This window comes from Vulpes vulpes, unplaced genomic scaffold (assembly GCF_048418805.1).
Source record: "Vulpes vulpes isolate BD-2025 unplaced genomic scaffold, VulVul3 Bu000000692, whole genome shotgun sequence".
NCBI classification, from domain to species: Eukaryota; Metazoa; Chordata; class Mammalia; order Carnivora; family Canidae; genus Vulpes; species Vulpes vulpes.
The window spans coordinates 476,858-501,798 of NW_027325675.1; the positions used below are offsets into that span (position 1 = coordinate 476,858).

The window sequence follows — 24,941 nt, forward strand, 5'->3', positions numbered from 1 at the left end:
AAATCTGCAAGAGAAACAGACTGCTGTGTGTTCTCGGAATCCTAGTTTACAACTTCCTGTTCCTTCAAAGACCAGTTGGAAAAAAACTGAAGATGTGGCCAAATTAATTTTAGAAATTTACTTTTTAACAATTTTTTATTGTACTGTTTTATAAATGAGGCATAACTCAAGGGCAGATTAATGACTAAAATGCATTTTGATTTAACTGTCTTCTCTGATAGTGTCCTTGAGTTTGCTTTTTGAATCACTCTTACCAAGGAAAGTTATACAGATAATAAAACAATAGGAATCTATACTGGGTAGTTTTATCAAATTCACAATCAATTTAGAATTTTAAGTCTGAAAGGACTGTAAATGTGCCCCCTCCCCCATTTTACATAGTATTTCAAAGGATAGAGGTACTTGTTAAAGTAAATTTATTTACCTTAGTCTGTGAGACTTTGCATCATACTGAATCTTAGTTTTTATCACATTTTAGAAAAGGATACCTATGGGTTAATCTTGTTGAATGGCTATAAGACCTGAGGATACAAGGAAACTAAAATTATCATCTATCTGACATTAGTAAAGGTGAAAGAAAGGCATTTACTCTCAAATGTACTCACTGAAGAAAATGCCCAGGACTGTTTTTGTTTCCTAGTCCTGAAACGTCCACATATATCTTTGTAGAGCTGTTCATGATGATCTTTATAAAAAATTATAAAGGTTTAATTTTTTCCCGTGTGCAGCAGATGACAAGAAACTAACCAATTCCCGCTGATCCTCTTAAATTCCCTTGGGTACATATCATATTATTTTCTGTTGTTTCTGCTTTGCTGAAGACTTAAAACCCTTCATTAATGTTTCAGACCATTTTTCATCACATTTTTTGCCAACAGGTAAAATGGAAAAGGAGACATACCATGCAATTATTAAAATGGTTCTTGCCAGTCTTCTATGTCTTGAACTGCAAATCCTCTGGATTTCCACCAATATTTCAAGTTTCTTTCTTTTTTTTTAAATTTCTCTAAAACTTTATTCAAAGTTATTCCCCTCACTGTTAATAAGGTGTACAGTTAATGCTCTGTGCCAGTATTATGAGGCTTGCCCATTGCCAGCAATGAACTTTGAGAAAAACCCATTTCCTGACACGCAAAAGTTAAATTACTCTCTTCAAAACATACTAAACTCCCAACACTTGTGAAAGTATTACATGCACCATTTTCCCATTAGTCTTTAAATGTGAACTTACATTATTAATCTACATCAGTGGATGTTAAAGTCATTTTAACAAATTGTACAAATCAAAATACCACTAGTTAATATTAGACAAGAGTATTTTACACACATTACATTACATATTACCTTGCAATTTGAAACATTACAGTTCATGCTTGTGTAAGTTTATTTGAGATAAAATATAAACTTAGTTGAATTTATAACACTGAAGTATCACAGGTAACCTAATAATGCCCTGTGCCCCATCCTTCTATTTTGTTTTAAATTTTTAAAAGGCAGCCAGAAAAATGTTTTATTTATTCTTTAAAATAAGGCGCAAAGAAAGATTGCAACAGCTTCCTCATACACCTCTCTATTAGCATCTCCACCTTGAACCAATGATTCCGAAGCAGACCCAGAGCTACGTCCATAGTTTTCCAGTGTACCATGTTGTCTATACCAGACGTCTGCTCAGTGCTAGCATCTCTCTGTTCAGAGGTCATTATAATAACTCGCAACTGCTGGCCTGGATTTCAAGCAACATTCCAGTTTCCAGAACCATTCCAACTCTTCTCCCTCTTTAGGATTTATAAATTATAGACAAAGAATGTATGTGTCTTGCCATTTCTAAACAGGGTTTGTGCATACCACATTTTAAGACTACATTCCCTAAACTAGAAACTTTTTTTTTCAAAAATCACAGGTACTTTTAGTAAGCTTGTTGGTTCAAAGTACAAAAGTCTTACATGTTTAAAAAAATTAAAATTGGAAACTAGTACCTCGGCTTTCTTCACCCGAAGCACATGATTCATGATACCACATTTAAAAACTAAGCTTCATGCATACAAATGGCCAGAGAGGTATGAAGTTTACAGAGCCCTTTAACATTACTCCCGTAGATTGAGCACTGGCTGGACCACAATAGGAAGCATGCGAGCAAATTGAGCAAAGAGACTCCCCCAAGAACACGATAGTTTTCCAGGCTTCATGTCAGTCACATAAAAAGTTACACAACATGTAATCCTTTAAAATTGTCCCCAGACGTCCCATTCCCAGAACTGTTCCTTTACAGACCCTCCACCCCAACCTGCACTGAAGTCTTCCACCTCATAGAAGTATCTTAATGCTCCCTGTTACTAAAGACAGCTGCTTCGGGTTCTGCTGCTGTGGCAGGGAGTCTTGGCACTTTCTTAGCAGGACTTGGAATATGCTCAGTGGCTGCACTTGAATGTATGAGTCCTACTCCTTCACCCAGAGTATCGTCGCTGGGGGAGGGCTCTGGGCATAGGTCCTCCTGTGCTTCTCATCCACTCTGACGAGGTACCAGGTCCCTTTGAAGAGGGAATCTACTGAGCTCTGAGGAATATAGTTCATCAAGTGATGAGTGTGCTCTCTGAGCTTCATGTTTTCAGCAAAGACATCTGGTTCCACATAAGTTCTTGAGTCAAGTCTTGATTTGAGGTCACATAAACTTGCAGTTATTTTATCAAGACCAGACCCTGGTGTGGGATCTTGCATAACTCCAAGGGAGTACAGGGTGGGCGCCAAACCAGAGCCATAAGAGAACACACCAGTCCTCTTTCCTGCTAGCTGTTGAGGTGAGTACTGTGCTAGAACAGAAGCGAGGGAGCCATAAACAGACGATGTGTACATATGTCCATTTTGATTTGACACAAGCAAAGATGCCTTTGTTTTCTGATTAGAGTTCAGCACTAGCCTTCATAAATGCCTTTTCCACATCTCTATCAAACAAGGTATCTTCTAATTTAACATCCCCAAAGGCTTCCAGGCCACTACAGATACTATTTTTATCTCTGTTCTGGTCATTAAGGATGTCATTCAGCAAAATCTGAGCCAGAGACTTCTGAACCAGCTTACAGTAGGGTGAGTGGAAGATCATGAAACCAAAATCATTCAAGGTAAAGTCTTTATCATTTCCCTGTTTCTGCCACTGGACTTGGATCTTTTTGTGATAGAATAGCAGCGGTCTAGTCCACCGAAGTACCACTGTATGGAGAGTTTCCCATCTACTATAGGATATTCCGAAAGCATGTCAGGCTTGTAAAAGTCATAGGCATGTTACATATGTGTCCCACGAAGTCCTTGGTCAAAAATTAAAGGCGCATTTGCCCCAATTAGCAGAGCAACAGATCTCATTTCACCTGTAGGTCTAGAATTTCCTGTGGCATATACAGCAATATCTCCCGCAACTACCAGGGCATACTGTCCATCCCAGGAGCTGGACTCAATCCAATTTACCCCATTTAAGACATCAGCTGTGCTTCCATAGCATGCATTGGTTGTATCTATTCCTTCTATATCTGTGTTCCCAGACTCCTCAAAGAGCTGCATCAAATTAGTCTTCACGGATTTTGATTTGTCCATGATTGTCTCTGTTCCAACTTCTAAATGCCCAATGCAATCATACAAAATGCTGTCTCTCCATAAGATTCTGAACCACAGTCAGGCAAAGAGAGTTGATATCTTCTCTATCTGTGCAGAAGCCCATCTTGGCTTGGCCCATGCCAATAATATACTTTCCAGCATCTACACCATCATATTTTTCCAACTCTGCTTGATCAACAAATTGAGAAGGAAAATACATCTCAAGGGCAGCAATTCCCACATCTTTTGGCCAGCAGGCTTCTGCATTCAAAGGAAGTGGCCCAGGCATGGTGAAAGAGCCAAAGATAACCAGGCGGTGGCTGTGGAAAGGGAGTGAGCCACAAAAGGGAAGTACCTCAAGTTGTTTTCATTAGAGAATCTCACTCCCTTCTTAATTGGGATGAAGACTTGAATATAGACAACATTTTGACAACTGAGATAAAATTGGTCTTGTCAGTGTCACAACTGACATACTTTTGGCCTTCTGAAACCATACAAATCTATTATGGAAATTAAAGAAGATTTTACCTTAATTATAGGATAATTTTCAAATGAAAGCAAATGGAAATTGAAGTCAATAGGTGTATTAAGTTCTACAAATAATACTTTATAAGGGAAAAATCAGTACTATCAATTTGAAAAAAAATAAAATTAGCAAATACCTTGTGTTTCATGGAAAGTTATACTAAAAGAACACGAGTTAATAAATTTTGAGTATTTTATTCTAGATAGCCAACATATTTTTAAAGTAATATTCGTTATAATAAACTTCCTTCAATGGGTTAAGTTAGGCTATACAAAACAATTTTTTTTTTGAGTACAAGTGAATTTTTAAATATGTCTCTGGTACTTTGCTTTGGGCTTTCTTCTGAAAGAAAACTAAGCAGAAATTTCCTGAAGAGGTTTATAGTGAATTGAAAGAATGGAAGTCACACTGAATAAAGCTAATGCAAACAAAACTTTGATTTGCTATTTAAAGCTTCATGGATTCTAACCTTTTAAACTTGTATTTTGCGAGCACACAAATGACCTTTAAACTAAGTGGTACCGTCTGTTGTTACATTCGTTGTAGTTTGATCCTGGTGCTGGGTGTTGGATTTTTTTTTCTTGACATATCCTTAGAAATGCTTCTGTGTTCCAATAAATGGTGATAGTTAAATAGCATCAAAGGAAAAAGAAAACTCTGTCAGAAGAAAATTTTCTGTCTATGCACATCTTAATTTAAGCAGAAAATTCAAAGAATTGTCCAGTGACACAATAACAAATTTATGTTCTACAATATTCAGGAATAGGTTCAACTCATCCCATTTGGCTACTTAGCATAGAAGTTAAGGTGGCAAGATCTAAATTCTAAGACTGTGTACCTCTTTCCGAATATGTAGCCTTGGAAATTTTAATTAGCCTCTAAGTCATCCTTCCGTAATTTAGAAAATGAGAGCAAGACTAAACATTCCTTAGAGGGTTTTGTTGAGGATAAAATAATACAGTGTTTGTAAACCAATTATTTTGTTGCGTGGTTCATGTTCAACTATTGCCAACTGTTATAACTTTGATAATATTGAAAATCATTTCCATTCAACAGTCCAGTTAATGGCTACAAACAACATGGATTTCCTGGTGCTCTTATTGATAGATTTCTTTTCTTTTTCTTTTTTTTTCTTTTTTCCTGCCATAGTATGATTATTCATAAGAAGAGACTGACCTCTTGATCTCTGCTTTCTAGTTTATATAGGGCAGGAAACTTCTCAGAAACTTTTATCATTACTACATTTCCCATATTTCTAGAAGCTCACTTGATCCCCAACAAAGTATTTTTACTATTTTTTTTTCTTTTTTACTGACATCCTGGGATGGTTGTACTATTGAGACTCCTTACTCAGAAATAAAAGCTATTTTAGAAGAAGCATTATATTATATAAGGTGTATCATTATATTATATAGTTTATTTGTATTCAATGCTCTTGAAACATAGCTCCTACATGGTGTAGCTTATGAATCTCTGAAATTTCAGAGAAATGATATGTAAGCATTCACACCTCTCACTGATCATCTATCCACAATCATAACGTTTACATGAGATTATCAATTATCACATATTTTAATCATATATCTTATAAAGATACTCCATAAAACTATATATAAATACATATACATATATATGCATAGACATAGTCTATATGTGTATATATGCACATATATATTTATATGTGTCGTGCCCAAGATTATGTATCTGAGAAACCACCAAGGGGCCAACACCGATGCAAGCACAGGAGAGTTTATTTGGAAGCTCGAGCTTGGGTCCAAGTGTACCTGACACAGCAGAGCAGGGACTTGGACCCTGAAGTGGGTTACAGCTGGGTTTTTTATGGGCTGGTTTAGGGGATTTTCAGAAGGGGTGGAGGAATTTCTCAAGTTCTGTTTACATTCTGATATGGAGCTTTCAAGTGCATTGAGCTCTGTTCTCATTCTAATATGGGGCTTTCTGATATAGGATTCTCTGCTGAGGGCAATTCTGAACTCTGTTGTCTTTCTAGTATGGGGATTCTCTGCCGAGGACATTCTGCAGTTTTTTCTGTAAAGTTCAGCTCTTATTCACAGGGGCCTAAGATGGCTGTACTTGTGCTAATGCTAAACTTGAGGTGGAATGGCCTTAATTTTTCTCAGCCTCCACATTATGCTACAGTAATGTTTTGAATGAATGTTCTTAAAAGTCTTAGAATTCAAACCATCAACTGTGAGTAGCCCATATTGGACACCCATGGCTATATTTAGGGATTGGTAGAAGTAAATTTTCTGAAAAGAACTGTTTATTTTAGTAATGTAAATAATACTTATCATATTATGAATCCTAGGACAATGATAGTTGGTATCATGGATGTGTACTTTACTGTCACCAGGGAATTTGAAAAAGTATGGAACCAGGCAAAGCATGCAAGGTAGGGGGACTAGTTATAGATGAGAAGTCTGTTCAGATGCTGCTGCTCACAAATGACTAGAGAGGAAATTCATATGGAAAAGAACAAACATGTATTTGGGAAGTGTTGCAAGAGGGGGTCAGGAGAACTGAAAATCAAACAGGTAAACATTAACAAGAAAAACCTGAGGATTCATGGAGAGAATTTTAAGTATCAATCATATATAAATATTGAATAGAGAAACAAAGTTCGTAAACATAATTGTTGCATAGGCTTGAGAATATAGGTCCTAATACTGATGTATTATGTACTATGTCTTGTACCTGTGATGGCCACTGGAGGCAGGAAGTTCCAAATTAAAAAATACTAATTTTAACTGAAAATAAATAAGCATATTAGTGTGTTTACCTTCTGGATAAAGTTACAGCTTCTTTTTGTGACTCACATATTTTTACAGGGAGAAAAGATCATGGGCTAGAAGTTGACAGGAAGCCACAGTGCACAAGATCTATTTCTCATGGGCATGTTTAAGACTTGTAGAAGATACTAGCCAAGGTTGTGAAGTAAGGGGTTAGGATAAGACCAAATTATACACTTGATGAGAAACAGGAAGGAATACAGAAGCTTTTCAATAGAGATCCGGTATTTCCCACATACAAATTTACTGAAAAGGCAAAGTAGCTTAAGGCTCTTGTATCACCAAAGCTATTTGTTTCTTCAGGAAAGAAGAAAAGTTAGTTGAACTTAGTTCAACTACTTATAGTTATTTGAACTATAGTAGGTGTAAAACTCCAATGTTCATTAGAGAGTTTGTTCTCAAAGGAAAGGAGAAAAAGTAAGATTGTGTCAAAGTTACAGATAACGCAGCATTTATTTATAAAGCATATTTAATATTATACTGGGCCTAAGTGGAAGAAAATATTAGCAAGAATGTGTACAGAATATTAACTGAACTCTTTTAGTAAGAGTCATTACAATTACTTTAAAATATTCTGTCTCATTATGAAATATTTTGAGAAAAAAATTTATAGATCAAGAATTGAAATAATCTTAAATGGTGATTTTATGACTTTAATAAACAGTTTTTTGCAGGTAGAAAATACGGATTAATGGAGATTAAAAGTTTAAAGGGATGTTAATGCTCATGAATCCAATCTTATCCCAAGTTTTCTCAGCATCAGCATCACTTGGAAACTTAATAGAAGTGCAAATGCTCAAAGCTCTCCCTACATTTAGTACACTCAGGTTGGGTCTCAGCAATCCTGTGTTTTATCAAACCCTCTAGGTCCTTCTTAAACATGCTACATTTGCAGAACCACTAATGTACTATTATACTTGAATTAGGATTGCCTGAAGGAAACCAAATAAGCAAAACCAACAGCAACAACAATGAAAAACAGGTTACCACTTCAATTAGATTTTTAGAACAATAACAAATTTTTAGTATAATCATGCCCTACGTGGTACATATTTGTTATTGTTCGGTAGTTGTTTATCTGAAGTTCCAATTTGTTTCTTTTATCTAACAATTCTATCTTGAATGGACAAGACTAGAGATAAATTGGTCAAGGTAACCCTTTTTTATTTTTTTATTTTATTTTATTTATTATTTTATTTTATTTTATTTTATTTTAGATTTATTTATTTATTTACTTATGAGAGAGAGAGAGAGAGAGAGAGAGAGAGAGAGGCAGAGACACAGGAGGGGGGAGAGGCAGGCTCCATGCCGGGAGCCCGACGTGGGATTCGATCCCGGGTCTCCAGGATCGCGCCCTGGGCCAAAGGCAGGCGCCAAACCGCTGCGCCACCCAGGGATCCCCTGTTTTTAACTTTTTGAGAAACCTCCATACTGTCTTCCAGAGTGGATGCACCAGTTTGCATTTCCACCAATAGTGCAAGAAGGTTTCTATTTCTCTACATCCTCACCAATACTCATATCTCGTGTTTTTTAGTTCAGCCATTCTGACAGATGTGAAGTGATACTTCATTTTCATTTTGATTTGCATTTCGCTGTTGGCCAGCTGGTCTTTGGAGAAATGTCTGTTCATGTCTTCTGCCCATTTTTAACTGGATTATTGCTTTTGGGGTTGTTGAGTTGTATAAATTATATACTTTAGATATGAACTTTTTATCAGATATATTATTTGGAAATATCTTCTCCCATTCAGTAGATTGCTTTTTAGTTTTGTTAATTGTTTCCTTCACTGTGCAGAAGCTTTTTATTTTGATGTCGTTCCAATAGTTTATTTTTGCTTTTGTTTCCCTTCCTCAAGAGACATGTCTAGAAAAATATTGTTACAGCCAATGTCAGATAAATGATTGCCTATCCTGTCTTTTAGGATTTTTATGGTTTCTGGTGTCACTTTTAGATCCTCAATCCATTTTGAGTTTATTTTTGTGTATGGTGCAAATGTGGTCCATTTTCATTCTTTGGCATGTAGCTGCCCAATTATCCCAACACCATTTGTTGAAGATATTTTTCCCCATTGGAGTTTCTTTCCTGCTTTGGTGAAGATAAACTATCCATACAATTGGAGGTTTATTTATGGGCTTTCTAATCTGTTCCATTGATCTATATTTGTACTTTTTGTGCCAGTACTTCACTGTTTTGATCACTATAGCTTTGTAATATAACTTGAAGTCTGGAGTCATGATGACTCCAGGTTTGCTTTTCTTTTTTCAAGGTTCTTTGGCTATTCAGGGTCTTTTGTGGTTACATACAAGGGTTATGATTGTCTGTTCTCTTTCTGTGTAAAATGCTGCTGGCATTTTGATAAGGATTGCCTTAAATGTGTAGATTGCTTTAGGGTAGTATAGCCATTTTAACACTACTTATTCTTCTGATCCATGAGCTATGGGATTTTTTTTCCATTTCTTTGTGTCATCTTCAGTTTCTTTCATCAACATTTTACACTTTTCACACTACTGGTCTTTCATCTATTTTGCTAAGTTTATTCTTAAGTATTTTATTCTTTTTGGTGCAATTATAAATGGGATTGTTTTCTTAATTTCTCTTTCTGCTGCTTCATTATTGGTGTATGGAAATGCAATGGATATCTGTATATTGATTTTGTATTCTGCGACCTTCATTCATTGGTTGATTGAATGTGACTGTGACTGAATTCATTCATCAGTTCTAATAGTTTTTTGGTGACATCCTTAGGGTTTTATATGGGTAGTAGCATGTCAACCAATTTTTTTTATAGTTTTAATGTAGAGCTGTAGTTCATCTTTGTTAGTTGTTTATATGAATGGAAACTTTAAGTTATTAGCTCTTGATATACAGAAAGGTAAATGTATATGTGCAATGACTTTACTAAATTGATTTATTAATTTTTAAAGATTGCAGGTTCTCTTGAGTTATTTCATTACAAAATCATAGTATTTGTAGTGTAATTAAATATCCATTTTTTTCATTTTTATGCTTTCTTTTCTTGCTTTAACAAACATTCAGCATAATTTGAATAGAGGTAATGATAATCAACATCTAGTCTTTTTTTTTAATAAATTTATTTTATATTGGTGTTCAATTTGCCAACATATAGAAAAACACCCAGTGCTCATCCCATCAAGTGCCCCCCTCAGTGCCCGTCACCCAGTCACCCCCACCCCCCGCCCACCTCCCCTTCCACCACCCCTAGTTCGTTTCCCAGAGTTAGGAGTCTTTCATTCAACATCTAGTCTTATTCATGAACTCAGGGTAATAATGTTCAGTATTTACCAACTAAGTATAATGTTTCACACCTATGCTCTTTATTAAATTAATGATATCACTTCGTTCCTAAATTTTTATAATTTATCTTATGAACAAATGTTTACTTTTGTTAATTGTAGTTCCATCTATTGAAACATGCACTTTTTCATTTATTCTATTGATAGGATTAACTGACCTGATTTATTTTTATTAATATTCTATATGTATAGATTTAAATTTTAATTATTTTGCTAATAATTTTTGTGACTAATTTATGGGAGATATTGACCCATTATTTTTTTATAATGTCCTTCTTCAAGTTTGATTTGTGAGTCCTGAATTTTTCCTGGCCTCATAAAGTGAGGTGGAAACTAACCTCTTTTTATTTATTCCCTAGAAGAGAATATACAAAATTGATATACAATTCTCAAATATTAGGAAAAAGTTACCAGTATAGTCTTCAGAGCCTGTAATTGCTTTGTGGAAGGTTTATAGCTAGGATTCAAATTTCTATAAAAGATGTGCAGTAATTTAGTTTTTCTATTTTTTCATATGTTGTTTTGTTAATTTGATTTTTTAGACTTAGTTCTTTTCATGTAAAACATGAAATTTATTGAATGAAGTTGCTTATCAGATATTCTTACCATCATTTTAACATCCAAGAGTCTATATTGATGGTCCTTTTTTGGTTCTTGATAATGATAATGTATGTTTTCTTTTTTCTTTTTTATCTTGAGGCATCTTTTAGAGTTTTATTATTTCATTAATATTTATAGAATAAACTTTTTGAGTTCTGAAATTCTTCTTAAAGGTTTACTTTTCTTTTCCTCATTCTACTGTCTTTGATTTCAATATATTACTTTATTTTAGCCTCTTTACATTGATCTTTTACCTATTCTCATTTCTAATACATATATTAAAGCTACATTTTACTAATTTTATGTCATATTTTCATTATCATCTAGTTCAAACTATTTTTTAATTTCCATTGCATATCCTTTGTTATCCTTTCATTACTTAGGTTTCCAGCAAATGAATACTAAGTGATTACTGGACAATGTTTGCATTTTATACACACAAACACACACACACACACTTTAACTTGCTGTTGCTTAGGTGTCTGCAGATTTGAATAGTCAAAATCATATTCTGGATTAGTTCCACAGACTAAATAAATACATATGTTTACATTTATACCTGCATTATAGGAAAACAGAATTACAGATATACTATGAGTAGATGATGCAATAAGATATCAAAAGTACTTTTTCATAACAGCCATCAATTGTTCTTAACACTTAATTCACACTGAAAGAACTGTTGTGTGCCTTCTCCCACTTAAAAAAATGCAGAAACTATTATTAGGAATCTTTTTCATGTCTTAAATTAATTAAAACGTTTGTATAATACTTTTCTGTGTCACAGGGAATCCAAAATATTCTGTTTTACCATTTACTGGCATCGTCAATCCCTTTTGATATATTGAGACACCTAAGTTGATTTCTCTTCTCCTTTACATTTGGTTTTGTGGATATTTAGAGACCAGAACTGATTGACAGGTATGCAAGTGTACTGATAAACAGTGTGTTCTTTGTGGAGTAAGCTTTTGCAACCCAGGAGGTATAACTATGCAAATACTAGCAGATGGCTATGTAAATATAAATGTAGTTGTTCTACTAAAGCCTGACATAGTGACACATTTAATTAATTTTAAATACATTAATAATTTTCCCAGAAAATTTATATTAATAAATGTTTTAGAGACTTCCTATCCATTGCAAAATTCTTCTTACCTGTTAGTTGGGCATGGGTCTTGCTAAATCTTGGCAGAACACATTATAGTTGAGATATTTCAGTCTCATAGAGAATTACATGGCAGATGGCAATGTAAAGGAACTACTCAGCTATTTGAGTATTATTTTTAGGAAGCCATCTGCTGGATATTCATTCCTCTGGGATTCACAAATTACTTGGGGGCTAGGAAGTGTGCCTATGGATTCAAAGTTGTTTAGAGTTCAAGTGTGTGCATGTGCACGCACACACACGCAAACTACATGTATGAAGAAATATATAGTGAAATATTTAAGAAAGTAGTTTAGTGGCTATGTAGCTGGTTCCTAATTTTAAATGTTTACCTAAGATATTTTACTGAATATTCTAAATAGATATACAGCAAGTGTATTGTTCAGTCTTTCAAATGAAAAGCTTAAAGCAGAATACACCAATATTTAATCTTACTCCAGTCCACAATGTATTTGAGATTATACTTGCAAAAATGTTTTATAAATAATTATGAGATGTATATATGTAGAAGAGTATACTTAAAAAATAAAACAATAAAACTAATTTACAAGGAGAAATTAAGCAAATAGGTTGTGGAGTTCGTGTTTTTTTCAATTTGCTATATATATATTTGTATGTATATATATATATATATATATATATATATATATATATATATATATATATATTTGGTGGTGGTGGTTTTTGTTTTTGTTTCTTACTTTACCTTCCTCACTTATTGAGTCTTTTTTTTAAGACTTTATATTTTTAAGCAATCTCTATACCCAATTTGGGGTTCAATCTTACAACTGGAGAATCAAGAGTTTCATGCTCTACCAACTGAGCTAGCCAGGTGCCCCCTTGATTGTTTTGAGTAAAATGCAAATTAATTTATCAACCACTTGGGTGACTACACTAAATTATTTATATTGGAAAATATGTGTTCAAATGCACAGATAATGGGCAATAGAAACTCTATAATTGTATGCTGATCTTTTTTTTTTTGTATGTTGATCTTTATACTAAAATACTACTCAAAGATGCACATGATCCTTGTTAAAAACATGCAAAGTCTTCTCTGTTGTAATTGAGTTGGAATATTCTCTTATCACTATAGAGATCGAAGATTTTGATGTATAATTTTGGCTTTTTTATAATTGAGAATCTTCTGTTAATGAAATATTGAAAAATTAGTTCAAATGATAAAATTACTTTAAAAGTTTATCTCAAATTATCATATAACAAAAGTAAAACAGGATTTTGTGGGATATATTGTATTTTGAGATAGGCATTCTTACCAAAGATAAATATCAAGAATATCAAACACTCATTGAAGAAAAGACAGTATGTGCTCTAAGAAGTTTAGAGTTCAGAAGTTAACTCCTCTAAGTCTCCAGGATTGCGGTCAGTTGAGATGTCCAGGGAATCAATCATGTCTTATTACCAGGCAATTGATGAATTATCTCCAAAGTCTGATATGAATTTTATATTGGCATTTCCTGAATAAAATGATCTTTTGAAGTTGATAATTTTATTCTTATGAAAAATTCAATTCATAGATTGCAAAAGTATCCTGCTCCTATTTAGGCCAGTTTGAGTAATCTTATAGCAGAACAATTTTACTTGGCTACTATGTATTAACAATACTTGATATCCACAATGTCTAAGACTATTTCTAATAGAAAATCATCTTAGGGAAGCTCCTGTAATGATTTCATGGGTTTATTTCCAGAACATCTCTGTAGTTCCAGTCCTCTAATTTATCCATTAGTGCCAAATCATTAATACTCTCCTGATCTTTGGTAAAGAATTAGTTTCAGTTAGTAGCTTAGGAATCCTATAGGAATCTGTCTTAATATTAAGCTGTCTGATCTCATACCATAATGCTGCTTGGGGAAATAGGATTCTTTTACATGTCATAGGAAAAAACTTCATAACAAATGTATAGTTTTCTTTATTCCTACTATAATTGAAACAGGTAATGTGTCTTAAAATAAAATGTCTTATTGTTCATTAAGTTGTAAGGTAAGAAAGACTTGAAAATGTGATTAATTAGATACTTGGTGTGTTCCTTTAGAAAATTCTGTCAGTAGTTAGCATTCCTTGATTAGTATATATGATCAATGTTTCCTGGGAAATTTATGTTTTTCTTATCTTATAGAAACTTCAGTTTATTTTAAATAGTTTTGCAGTACATTTTATCCAATATTATATAGGTGTCATAATCAACTCAAGTAACTAGTTATTCAATTAGAAAGCTGTAATTGGAAATCTGCAATATTTAATGATCTTAGTCAATTTCCTTACAAACGAGTTTAAAAGTCAGAGTGTGTATTTTGAAAAGGAGTATTTTAGAGATGAAAAATATATGTATATATTTATAACAAATGATAAAATTATTTGGAAGAGATGCACATAAAACTGCCTCAGTTTTTGTTTGTTTTCATTTTACTGCCATTTCAGTTAATTTTCTACAGGACTCAAAATTTTATCTACTTAGGCACTGACTTCATTTTAATGTTGTGTATGTATGTATATTAGCATTGTGTGTTAATATTTTAATATAGAATATAGCATTATTAATATTGATGTGTCTAACTTTCTTGACTGCAGATGAAATTTCTATAAATGCTCAATATTTTTCCTAACCTTTAGTGTAAATCTAGAAATATATAATATGTTCATTTTTTAAAAATATTTTATTTATTTATTCATGAGAGACACAGACTGAGAGAGAGAGAGGCAGAGACACAGGCAAAGGGAGAAGCAGGCTCCATGCAGGGAGCCTGATGTGGGACTCGATCCCGGGACTCCAGGATCACGCCCTGGGTCAAAGGCAGGCGCTAAACCGCTGAGCCACCCAGGGATCCCCTAGAAATATATAATATGTTTAATAGCATACTTGTTATATTGAATTGAGATCAGAAGTAATACAAGATCTCCTCATTACCTATACCCCTCAAGAATTTGAAAATTCCAGTTACTTAACCAATTCAACCAAGAAAGAAAAAATAAAAACTAGCCAGATATAACAGCACAGTCCTTATTTTAGCTAATCATAGGCAGGGTGATATTCAAGACTTCAGGTGCTCTTAAGTATTTCACTTAAGTGTCTATAGGCATCAGACACTACCTCCTTACTTTGCAGTACTCAATCTGAGAAAACAAAAAAAGATTCATGATTGAAGTGAACTAACAATTGAATAATTCCCTAAACTCTTCACTTAATGTTAAAATAGAAAAATGATATTCAGTTTGTTGTTGACATTCTTAGATAAACAATAACTAATGGTTTGCTGTTAATCTGGATTTAAAATTATTGGTAGTCTTGCTTATACTCAAGTCTTTAACCAAAAGTATATACAGAAGGAATGACATGTCCATATATTTCAAATGATAATTATTTGAATAAATTTGTCTTCTATTAGTGAATTCCATTTGTTGTCCTTCTATATTATTCTTCTGAAATTTATACTGCATTACATGTCTTTTCAGTGATGATTTAAAAATCAGAACTGTTCATGATTCTATTATGTGAATTTCACTACTATAGATTAGCCATTTATAGAAATCTCTTTTTAGAGATAATTGAACCTAACTTTGATTTTTGAAATTTTCATTTCCAAGAGGATATAACCTTTATCCTTTATGCTAAGGCAGGTTGAAGGTGATATATATGACAGCCCTATTCCTTATCTTAGATGAAATAGGAAACTACAGATTCAATTTCCAGGTGACTGTGCATTAAGAGATATTGTACTCTGTTCAGGTATCTTGATATTAAAAAGTTACTGAATAAATATAAAAGTGTCCACCCAGCTCTATTTTTTGAAATTTGACTCACATGTTAACAAAAAGAAGCTTTATTAAAAGCAAATTGGAAATAATTTTAGCCATAGATGAACTGCATTATAATTAAAAAAAATTTTGATAACAAGATTATATTCGTTTTTAGGAGCTTTCTTTAAAAAATAATACAGAATATAAATTACAAAAATTAGATATAAATATGAATACTTATTTAAAGTGAGATGACATATCACAATAAATTACAAATGTTAAAAAAATAACGAGTACAACAAACCTCACAACAATCCATAAAAGTAAGATGTTGGAAGATTTAATAGTTTCTATATCTCTAAAATAGGTTTTTACCACTTTGATTAAATATTATTAGATATTATTTTCTATAGAGAAAAGAGAAACATAATCCCTATTTTCTTCCAGCATGGTTGATCAATAAATGTTTCTCATTATTAGAAATTAGAAAAAAATTTCATCTTCACAACATAATAATAACTTAAAGCAAATTATTAGGATGTATGCAAATTTGGAAAAAATTCTACAAAGTTCCTTTCATATATCGTTCTAATACTTGGGAAAACTCTCCTATTTTCTTTTCTGATTGTATTTCAAACATCATCTCTATTCTACAACTACACTGTTTATGTTTTGGGTAGTAAGATCACTGTTTTATATTTTATTCAGTGTTAAGGTTTAATGTTTTCAAAATTAATTATCTGTAGCTTAGACTGTAAGGAAAGGAACAAGTTTGTTTAACAAAATTCCAAGGAAACCACCTCGTTCCTTCACAACCATGACATATGAAAGTTGATGCCCCCACTCCACACTGTATCTCCAGTTATGCCAGGAGATAAGGAGATGTGGCAATTCTACCGCTAACTTGCCAGGTTATCCACAATGCTACTATCCATACTAATGTTGTCTAATGTCCATCTTATGTCTGTAAATTTTCTCCAGTGAACAGTATATGCAGGTGGTCAGGTGTGTGTGCTGGTTGGTCGTTGTTTTTGATGACTTGGAAAGAAGAAAGAATCTTCAAAGTTAGTAGTAACAGTTTTGTATGTAACATTAACTTTTTTTAATAAGGGAGACTTCATTCTTATATAAAAAGTTATATAATATGAATAATTGTTAGGTAATTCTTCTAAGTAAGTACTAACTTTTAATGAATTTTTCAACCAGAGAATTGATTTATAAATTGAAATATTATTTCCTGGGCATCATGATAGGCACAGAAATTATTAACAAATGTCTTACTTTTTTGAAACTTTGTTTTATTGGAAGGGCACAGAAAATAAACAAATATGTAACATACATTGATACAAAGTAAAATGAAACAGGGTAAGGAGATAGAGTAGGGTAGAGCTTATATGTGCTGACAATGATATTGAAAACAACTCTTGTATTTTATTTTATTTTATTTTATTTTTATTTATTTATGATAGTCACACAGAGAGAGAGAGATAGAGAGGCAGAGACATAGGCAGAGGGAGAAGCAGGCTCCATGCACTGGGAGCCTGACGTGGGATTCGATCCCAGGTCTCCAGGATCGCGCCCTGGGCCAAAGGTAGGCGCCAAACCGCTGCGCCACCCAGGGATCCCAACTCTTGTATTTTAGAATGAACAGTCAAACAGTGAATATAACATTAATAGTTCTGGTCAAAATTGTTAGTTTTTACACTGGCAGAATTACAGTATTTCATGAGAAAATTCTTTGGTTCCCTAAATCATATGTGTGTATTTATGGGTTGTTCAGGATAAATTATATGTGTGTGTTTATTTTTTTTTTAATTTTTTTTATTTATTTATGATAGTCACAGAGAGAGAGAGAGAGAGGCAGAGACACAGGCGGAGGGAGAAGCAGGCTCCATGAACCGGGAGCCTGATGTGGGATTCGATCCCGGGTCTCCAGGATCGCGCCCTGGGCCAAAGGCAGGCGCCAAACCGCTGCGCCACCCAGGGATCCCCTATGTGTGTGTTTATAATGGACATATTACATTATAAAAATTTCAGTTCTATAATGTAATGATTCAATATTTAATATGTATTGTGAAATGATCACCATAACAGATCTAGTTAACATCTATCACCAAAAATACTTACTTTTTTTTTTTTTTGCTTAAACTGGTTTTAAACTTTTTTTTTTTAATTTTTATTTATTTATGATAGTCACAGAGAGAGAGAGAGAGGCAGAGACACAGGCAGAGGGAGAAGCAGGCTCCATGCACCGGGAGCCCGACGTGGGACTCGATCCCGGGTCTCCAGGATCGCGCCCTGGGCCAAAGGCAGGCGCCAAACCGCTGTGCCACCCAGGGATCCCGCTTAAACTGGTTTTAATTATGTATTCAACCTGCAGATAGAAATATATTTTGTAAAATGCACTATTAATATTGGGAATATAAAATATGACTCAATATATACTTGTTTGCTATATGCACCGCTTTTCAAGAATAATTCAAATATAACTTTAAAATATCTGTTAAAAAAGTGAAAATATCACAATACTTTTGGAAGGTATTTCCACGAATGTAATAGAAGAGTTCTATTATTTGGTCTTTTTCTATTTTATTCCAAAGTAGCTTAATGCATTCAAATAGCTTCTGCATACTCTATGTCTTTCTCACATCATTAGTCTAGAGCTACTGCTGAGAAGTAGCATTACAATATCAGCTTCCACTGAGAGGCTATTTACACCACTGGAAATTATGGAAATTTGAAAGTAGTGACAGGTGTTTCTAAAAACTCTTTTGAATTACTATGTTTATCTGCTTGGTGATGTTGTCTGAAGACAGTGCTCTTAGTTTTAATAATATGTTTAAAAAGCATTAATTGTTTATTAGACCCATGATATCAATTGAAATGTTATCTACCAAAATGTCAATGTAAGTAAATATTGAGATAAGAATGAAGGATAAGTATCAGGAGAAAGTGTGGAAATATATGTGGGTGAAGAAGTTTCTAGCACATTATTTTATTTTATTTTTTAGGTATTTTTTAGTTTCTAACACATTAAAATTGCAATTTCAGAAATGAGGCTTATTGAGGAAAAAGTGGGGCTAATAAACTAAGAATTTCTAGAGAATTTTTTTTGTAAAAAATGCATAGTAAAAACTAGGCATTAAAGAATATACTTCACCTCTCTTAAAAAACCAGCAGTTCCCCAAAGCTCAGAAGCACAGCTTTTCCTGTACACACCAGGTCCTAATTGTAGAACTCTTGTATGTATCCATGAGTGCTGCAGCACTATTTTAATTAGAAAATGTTCACTTTTGCTTTAGATTATTAATTCCAAGTCCTTGTATATCTATTCTAGTAGAACGGAAATGGCGATAATTACAGCTACATAAAAAAAATAATACTTTGAAGCAACTGTCCACTTATTATCAAAAGATAAAATCTCCTTAGGAGAAATAAATTTGAGCAATATAAAGAATATCAATCTCTTTAAAGGCCCCTAGAAGTGACTGCACCCTAACAATTTCTATAGTGTCTTAAATAAACAGAATGTAAAAACACAGCCAGGGGATATAAAGTCAAAGTCTCCCATGTGATTATCCCATTATGCAAATTACGAACACATCTAAAGTCCTACTTCACTTAGAATTATAATATTTTATATATTGTCCAATAATGAGGACAAATTTATAAAAAGCCACAAGGTAGTATAAGTGGCTTAAATTTTACAAGTACAATCTTATACAGGTAACAGTGTTGCTACATATATTATAATCCTCTGCAATTTGTGATTTTTGATTACATCATAGAATGGCTAATATGTAGAATGCTTGGCAGGACCTTGCACAAGCAATGCTCAGTTTTCCAAATAGAGCATTTTCAGTGTCACATGAATTAAAACATAAGACCTCAAAGTTCCTAATTTATGAGACTTATAAATCTAGCATTATCTAGATACTCTGTCCAGGATTTAGGCAACTCAGCTTAGCTATCAAGCTCAAAAAGATCAGATCATCATCACCCTATAGTTTCACAGATTCAGAAATTCTCCATATTCAACAGAGGATGAGTGACCTTGAGAGGAGGGGTAGTTCAGAATAAATTAGGGTGAGTCTAGGAATTTTTATAGGAGTTCTCAGGATCTGATATCAAATTTGCTTGAGTACTTACCTCTAGGGCAGGATTGTTAAATTGCTTTTAAAAACTAGAAAATTATTCAGATAAATCTAGATTCATGGTAATCTAAACATTTTCTGTGTTTGGTTTTGTTGAAGAGGTATTGGCTCTTTGACCTCAACAAACTTTCTTATATTTCATCATATGCTTGTCAGAAAAAATTAGACTCTGCAACTGTTTATCTTTCTCTCAGGCTGTATTGCAGATACCCTAATTCCCTGGGAGAATATGTACTCATTTCCTTTTTGCTATCAATCTTATGTGTAACAAATGCTGTATTTCTAGAAGATGCTATGTTGGACATTCTGTGACTTTCAGTTAACATGAAGCAATGTAATGCACTCTTCAGGACACTATCCTATTTGTATGCTTTGGCAGAAACATAATTATGTGCAACTCTAAGTATCCTGGATTCCTTAATGGAAGAACATTTCCAATGTCAACAGCAGCATATTTAAAATAAAGTTTTTAAAAAAAACCTGCCTAAATACCTGAAAATGTGAAAAACTTCAGAGGTATATTTTTTAAAGAAAATCTTGAATTAAATTGAAATTTTTATTTTAAGTATTTATATTTTTAGAAAGCCAAAATTGATTTGGTTGAAAAGTCCTACTTTTCACAGTGAATACCTTAGAGATGTGTAGTTTTTTTTATTACTTATGAGATTTTGTTTCTATACTTTGACACCTCCCACTACTTTGTTTTTCAGTTACAATTAACTTTCATGTTTATCAGTAAAATTGCCTTCTCTCTCTTCAGTCTTATATTTCACACTTTCTAAATATGTTCTCTATGTATATAATTACAGAATGATACAAAGATCTGTGAAAATATTCTCATACTTTGTTTCTAAAGGTGTTAGTTAATTGATTTATTATCTTTTTATAGTAGGAATTGGATAGATCATATGAAGATGAGTTAAAATATAGTTTATGGCCTGTCATGCTTTCACATAAAATTTGTATAGAGATCTCTGCTCCTTGTGGTGGCAGTTAATGCATATAAAGTGGACTGTCACCAGCCCTTTGGCACATTACATCTGCAGTTTTATTTAATACCCAGAGTTACATAATTAATATCTAGCGCTTTTATAGCCTACCATTTTAAAGTTCTCTGGCAATAGTTTATTTTTTGCCTTTGTTTTCCCTGCCTCAGGAGATGTATCTAGTAAGAAGTTGCTACAGCAATTATCAAGGAGGTTAATGCCTGTGTTCTCTTCTAGGATTTTGATGGTTTCCTATCTTACATGTAGATCTTTCATCCATTTTGAATTTATTTTTCTGTATGGTGAAAGAAATGGTCCAGTTTCATTCTTTTGTGTGTGGCTGTCCCATTTCCTCAATACCTCCAGCTTCACTTTTCTTTTTCAAGTTTGCTTTGAATATTTGAAGTCTTTCTGGTTCCATACATATTTTAGGATAGTTTTCTTTACTTTGTGAAAAATGTTGGTAGTATTTTGATGGAAATTTTATTGAAAATGTAGATTGCTTTGGGTAGTATAGACACTTTAACAGTATTTATTCTTCCAACCCAAGAGCATGGAATGTTTTTACATTTCTTTATGTCCTCTTCATTTTCTTTCATCAGTGTTTTTTAGTTTTTGGGCCCCAGATCTTACACCTCTTTGGTTAGGTTGATTCATAGACATCCATGATTTTTGGTACAATTGTAAATGGGATGGATTCCTTGACTTATCTTTCTTTTTAAAAGAAGATTTATTTATTTGAGACTGAAAAAGAGTAGGGGGCAAGAGAGAGAGTAAGAGGGTGAGAAGCAGACTCCTTGCTCAGCATGGAGCACAATGTGGGGCTCAGTCTCAGAACCCTGAGATCATGAGCTAAGAAGAAACTAAGACTCAAACTCTCAGCTGACTGAGCCACTCAGGCACCCCTCCTTGATTTTTCTTTCTGCTACTTCATTATCAGTGTATAGAAATGCAACAGATTTCTATATGCTGATTTTATATCCTGTGCCTTTACTGAATTCATTTCTCAGTCCTAGCAATTTTTTTGGTGAAGTCTTGGGTTTTCTACATAGAGAAGCATGCCATCTGCAAATGTGAAGGTTAAACTTCTTTCTTACTCATTTGGATTCCTTTTTTTCTTTTTGTTTGTTGTCTGCCGTGGGTAGGGTTTCTAGTACTATGTTAAGTAACAGTGACGAGAGTGGACACTCTTGTTTTGTTCCTAACTGTACAGGAAATGTTCTCAGTTTTCCCCCATTAAGGATGATGTTAACTGGATTTTTTTTAAATAAAAACCATCTGCACAGTGAAGGAGACAGTCAACAAAACTGAAAGGCAGCATTCGGAATGGGAGAAGATATTTGCTAGTATCCAAAATCTACAAAGAACTTATCAAACTCAACACCCAAAAAGCAAACAATCCAGTTTAAAAATGGGCAGCAGACATGAATAGACATGTTTCCAAGGACATACAGATGGTCAACAGACACATGAAAAAATGCTCGACATCACTTATCATCAGGGAAATACAAATCAAAACTACAAGTGAGATATTACCTCACACTTGTCAGAATGGCTAAAATTAAGAGCACAGGAAACTACAGGGGTTGAATGTGGAGAATGGTGAACCCTATTGCCTTGTTGGTGGGAATGCAAACTAGTATAGCCCCTCTGGAAAACATTAGGGGTGGGGTACCTAGGTGGCTCAGTGGTTGAGCATCTACCTTAGGCTCAAGCCATGATCCCAGGCTTGGGATCAAGCCCCACATCAATGGTTCCTCGCAAGCAGCCTGCTTCTCCCTCTGCCTGTGTCTCTGCCTCTCCCTGTGTGTCTCTCATGAATAAATAAATAAAATCTAAAAAAAAAAAAAAACTATGGAGGTTCCTCAAAAAGTTAAAAATAGAACTACCCTGTGATCCAACAATTTCACTATTTATGCAGAGGTTACAAAAATACTGATTCAAAGGGATACATGCACCCTGACACTTATAGCAGCTTTATCAACAATAACCAGATTATGAAAAAAGCCCAAATGCTCATTGACTGATGACTGGATAAAGAAGAGGTGGTATATATGCACAATGGAATATTTATTTATTTATTTATTTATTTATTTATTTATTTATTTATTCATGAGAGACACAGAGGGAGAGAGAGACAGAGACACAGGCAGAGGGAGAAGCAGGCTCCATGCAGGGAGCCCGATGTGGGACCCGATCCCAGAACTCCAGGATCACACCCTGAGCCAAAGGCAGGCGCTAAACCGCTGCGCCACCCAGGCATCCCCTGCACAATGGAATATTATTCATCCATCAAAAGGAATGAAATCTTGCCATTTACAAGCATGTGGATAGAACTAGAGTGTATTATGCTAAGGGAAATAATAATTTGTCTTTTTTGGAGAAAGATAAATATCATATGATTTCACTCAATGTGGAATTTAAGAAACAAAACTGATGAACATAGAACAAAAAAGAGGCAAACCATAAAACAGGTTTTTAACTATAAAGAACAAAATGAGGGTTGCTTGAAGGGACGTTGGGGGGATGGGTTAAATAGGTGATAGGTATTAAGGAGAGCACTTGTGATGAGCACAGGGTGATGTGCGTAAGTGATTAATCACTAAATCTTATACCTGAAACTAACACTACACTGTATATTTACTGACTAGAATTTAAATACAAATTTGGAAAGAAAGAAAGCTCTCTGGCACAAAACAGAAACAATTTTGAAAAATGGTTACAGCGTTTAGACTGATGATAAAAAAGAATTCAAGAACTAGCTTCTAACTTTCAAGGACTACCTTCTAAATACAGTGATCAGCTCCTCAAGCCCAGTCCTTCATAATAGCATCATAGGTTTAAATGAGACTCTTTTTTTTTTTTCTCAGACGAACTCAAGGAGTTTGCCCAAAGATTGTTGATTCTTAAAATTCCCAAAGATTGTTGAGATATCTATAGGTATGATTTCTCTTATTATTCCAATTTTCAATGAAGTTAAAGTTGTTGTAGCTTATATGTTTAAATAAAGTCCTTCTCAGAGCTTTTAGGAGTGTTTGGAAGATAATTATGTAATGAAGACCTCAGAGCTTTTTCTTAGGGTTTTACCTTCCTCTGCATTCCTCACTTCTCTTTGAAGAATCGGGTAGATCCTATTATAAAGACATGAGAAAATATAATGTTTTTACCATAATACAACCTTCTTGAGTGCAATGTTTATTCAACCTTATTCAATAAATACAACATAATATGGAACTTCTGTGAAACCAGTATATGTGTGAAGAATAGCTTTTAGAAAAAAAATAGGAGAGAAAATTTTCCAAACTCAGCCTGTTAAAAAAAATAATAATAAAAGCAACAACCTTGAAAGGTAGTATCAGAGTCTAGATTTAAGAAACTAAAAAGACGGCTTATTTTATTGATAAAGAACAATAGCAATTTATCTGTCACGAGCATTCAATAGAGGGTCAGTTTGCAAACAGAGGAGTTATAGATCTTAACAACATAGTCACAGAAAATAAAAACGACTGTAAAAGGAATTTAATATCATTTATATAAAGCTTGTGACTGCTGTCAACTCTACCAAAAAATGCACAGATTCTTTCAGATACAAGTGGCTTTTTAGCAATGTTGACATAATTTTATTCACCCCTTTGACGAAGATGGGAAATTGGTTAGTGTTTTGAGGAGCAGTGTACCCAGTATTACCACATTGTTCTTCTTTACAAATAATTTTGTGATGAAATAAGGCACAATGAGTGGAAGGAAGAAAGCTTAGACTGCAGTGACTCTACAAAGCTAGTCCATTTGGCTTCTAATTTTAGGTAAAGACATTACCTGAGGAAAATATGTAATTACTCTAATATATTAATTTTAAACTGAGGTTTTTCATATTCAAAAAAGTGAAATTGTTTTCACATATTTTTTCCTAACAAAGGAATTCTAACATAATTTGAGAAAGACAACACACACATATATACATGCTCATGAGCTGCGGTATTTATTCTCTACAATTTGCCTGACATAAGAGTATATAAAATATGAAAGATAATTAAAATATAAGACAGAA

The 24,941-nt window shown here is 33.6% G+C and overlaps 1 long non-coding RNA gene and 1 pseudogene across 1 annotated transcript in view; one reads left to right on the forward strand and one right to left on the reverse strand.

Moving 5' to 3' along the window:
* The window catches only part of LOC140596523 (uncharacterized), a 182,202-nt gene that overhangs the window by 126,047 nt on the left and 31,214 nt on the right, over window positions 1-24,941 (forward strand). The window lies entirely within an intron of this gene.
* On the reverse strand, window positions 2,318-3,878 carry LOC140596526 (hydroxymethylglutaryl-CoA synthase, cytoplasmic pseudogene; annotated as a pseudogene).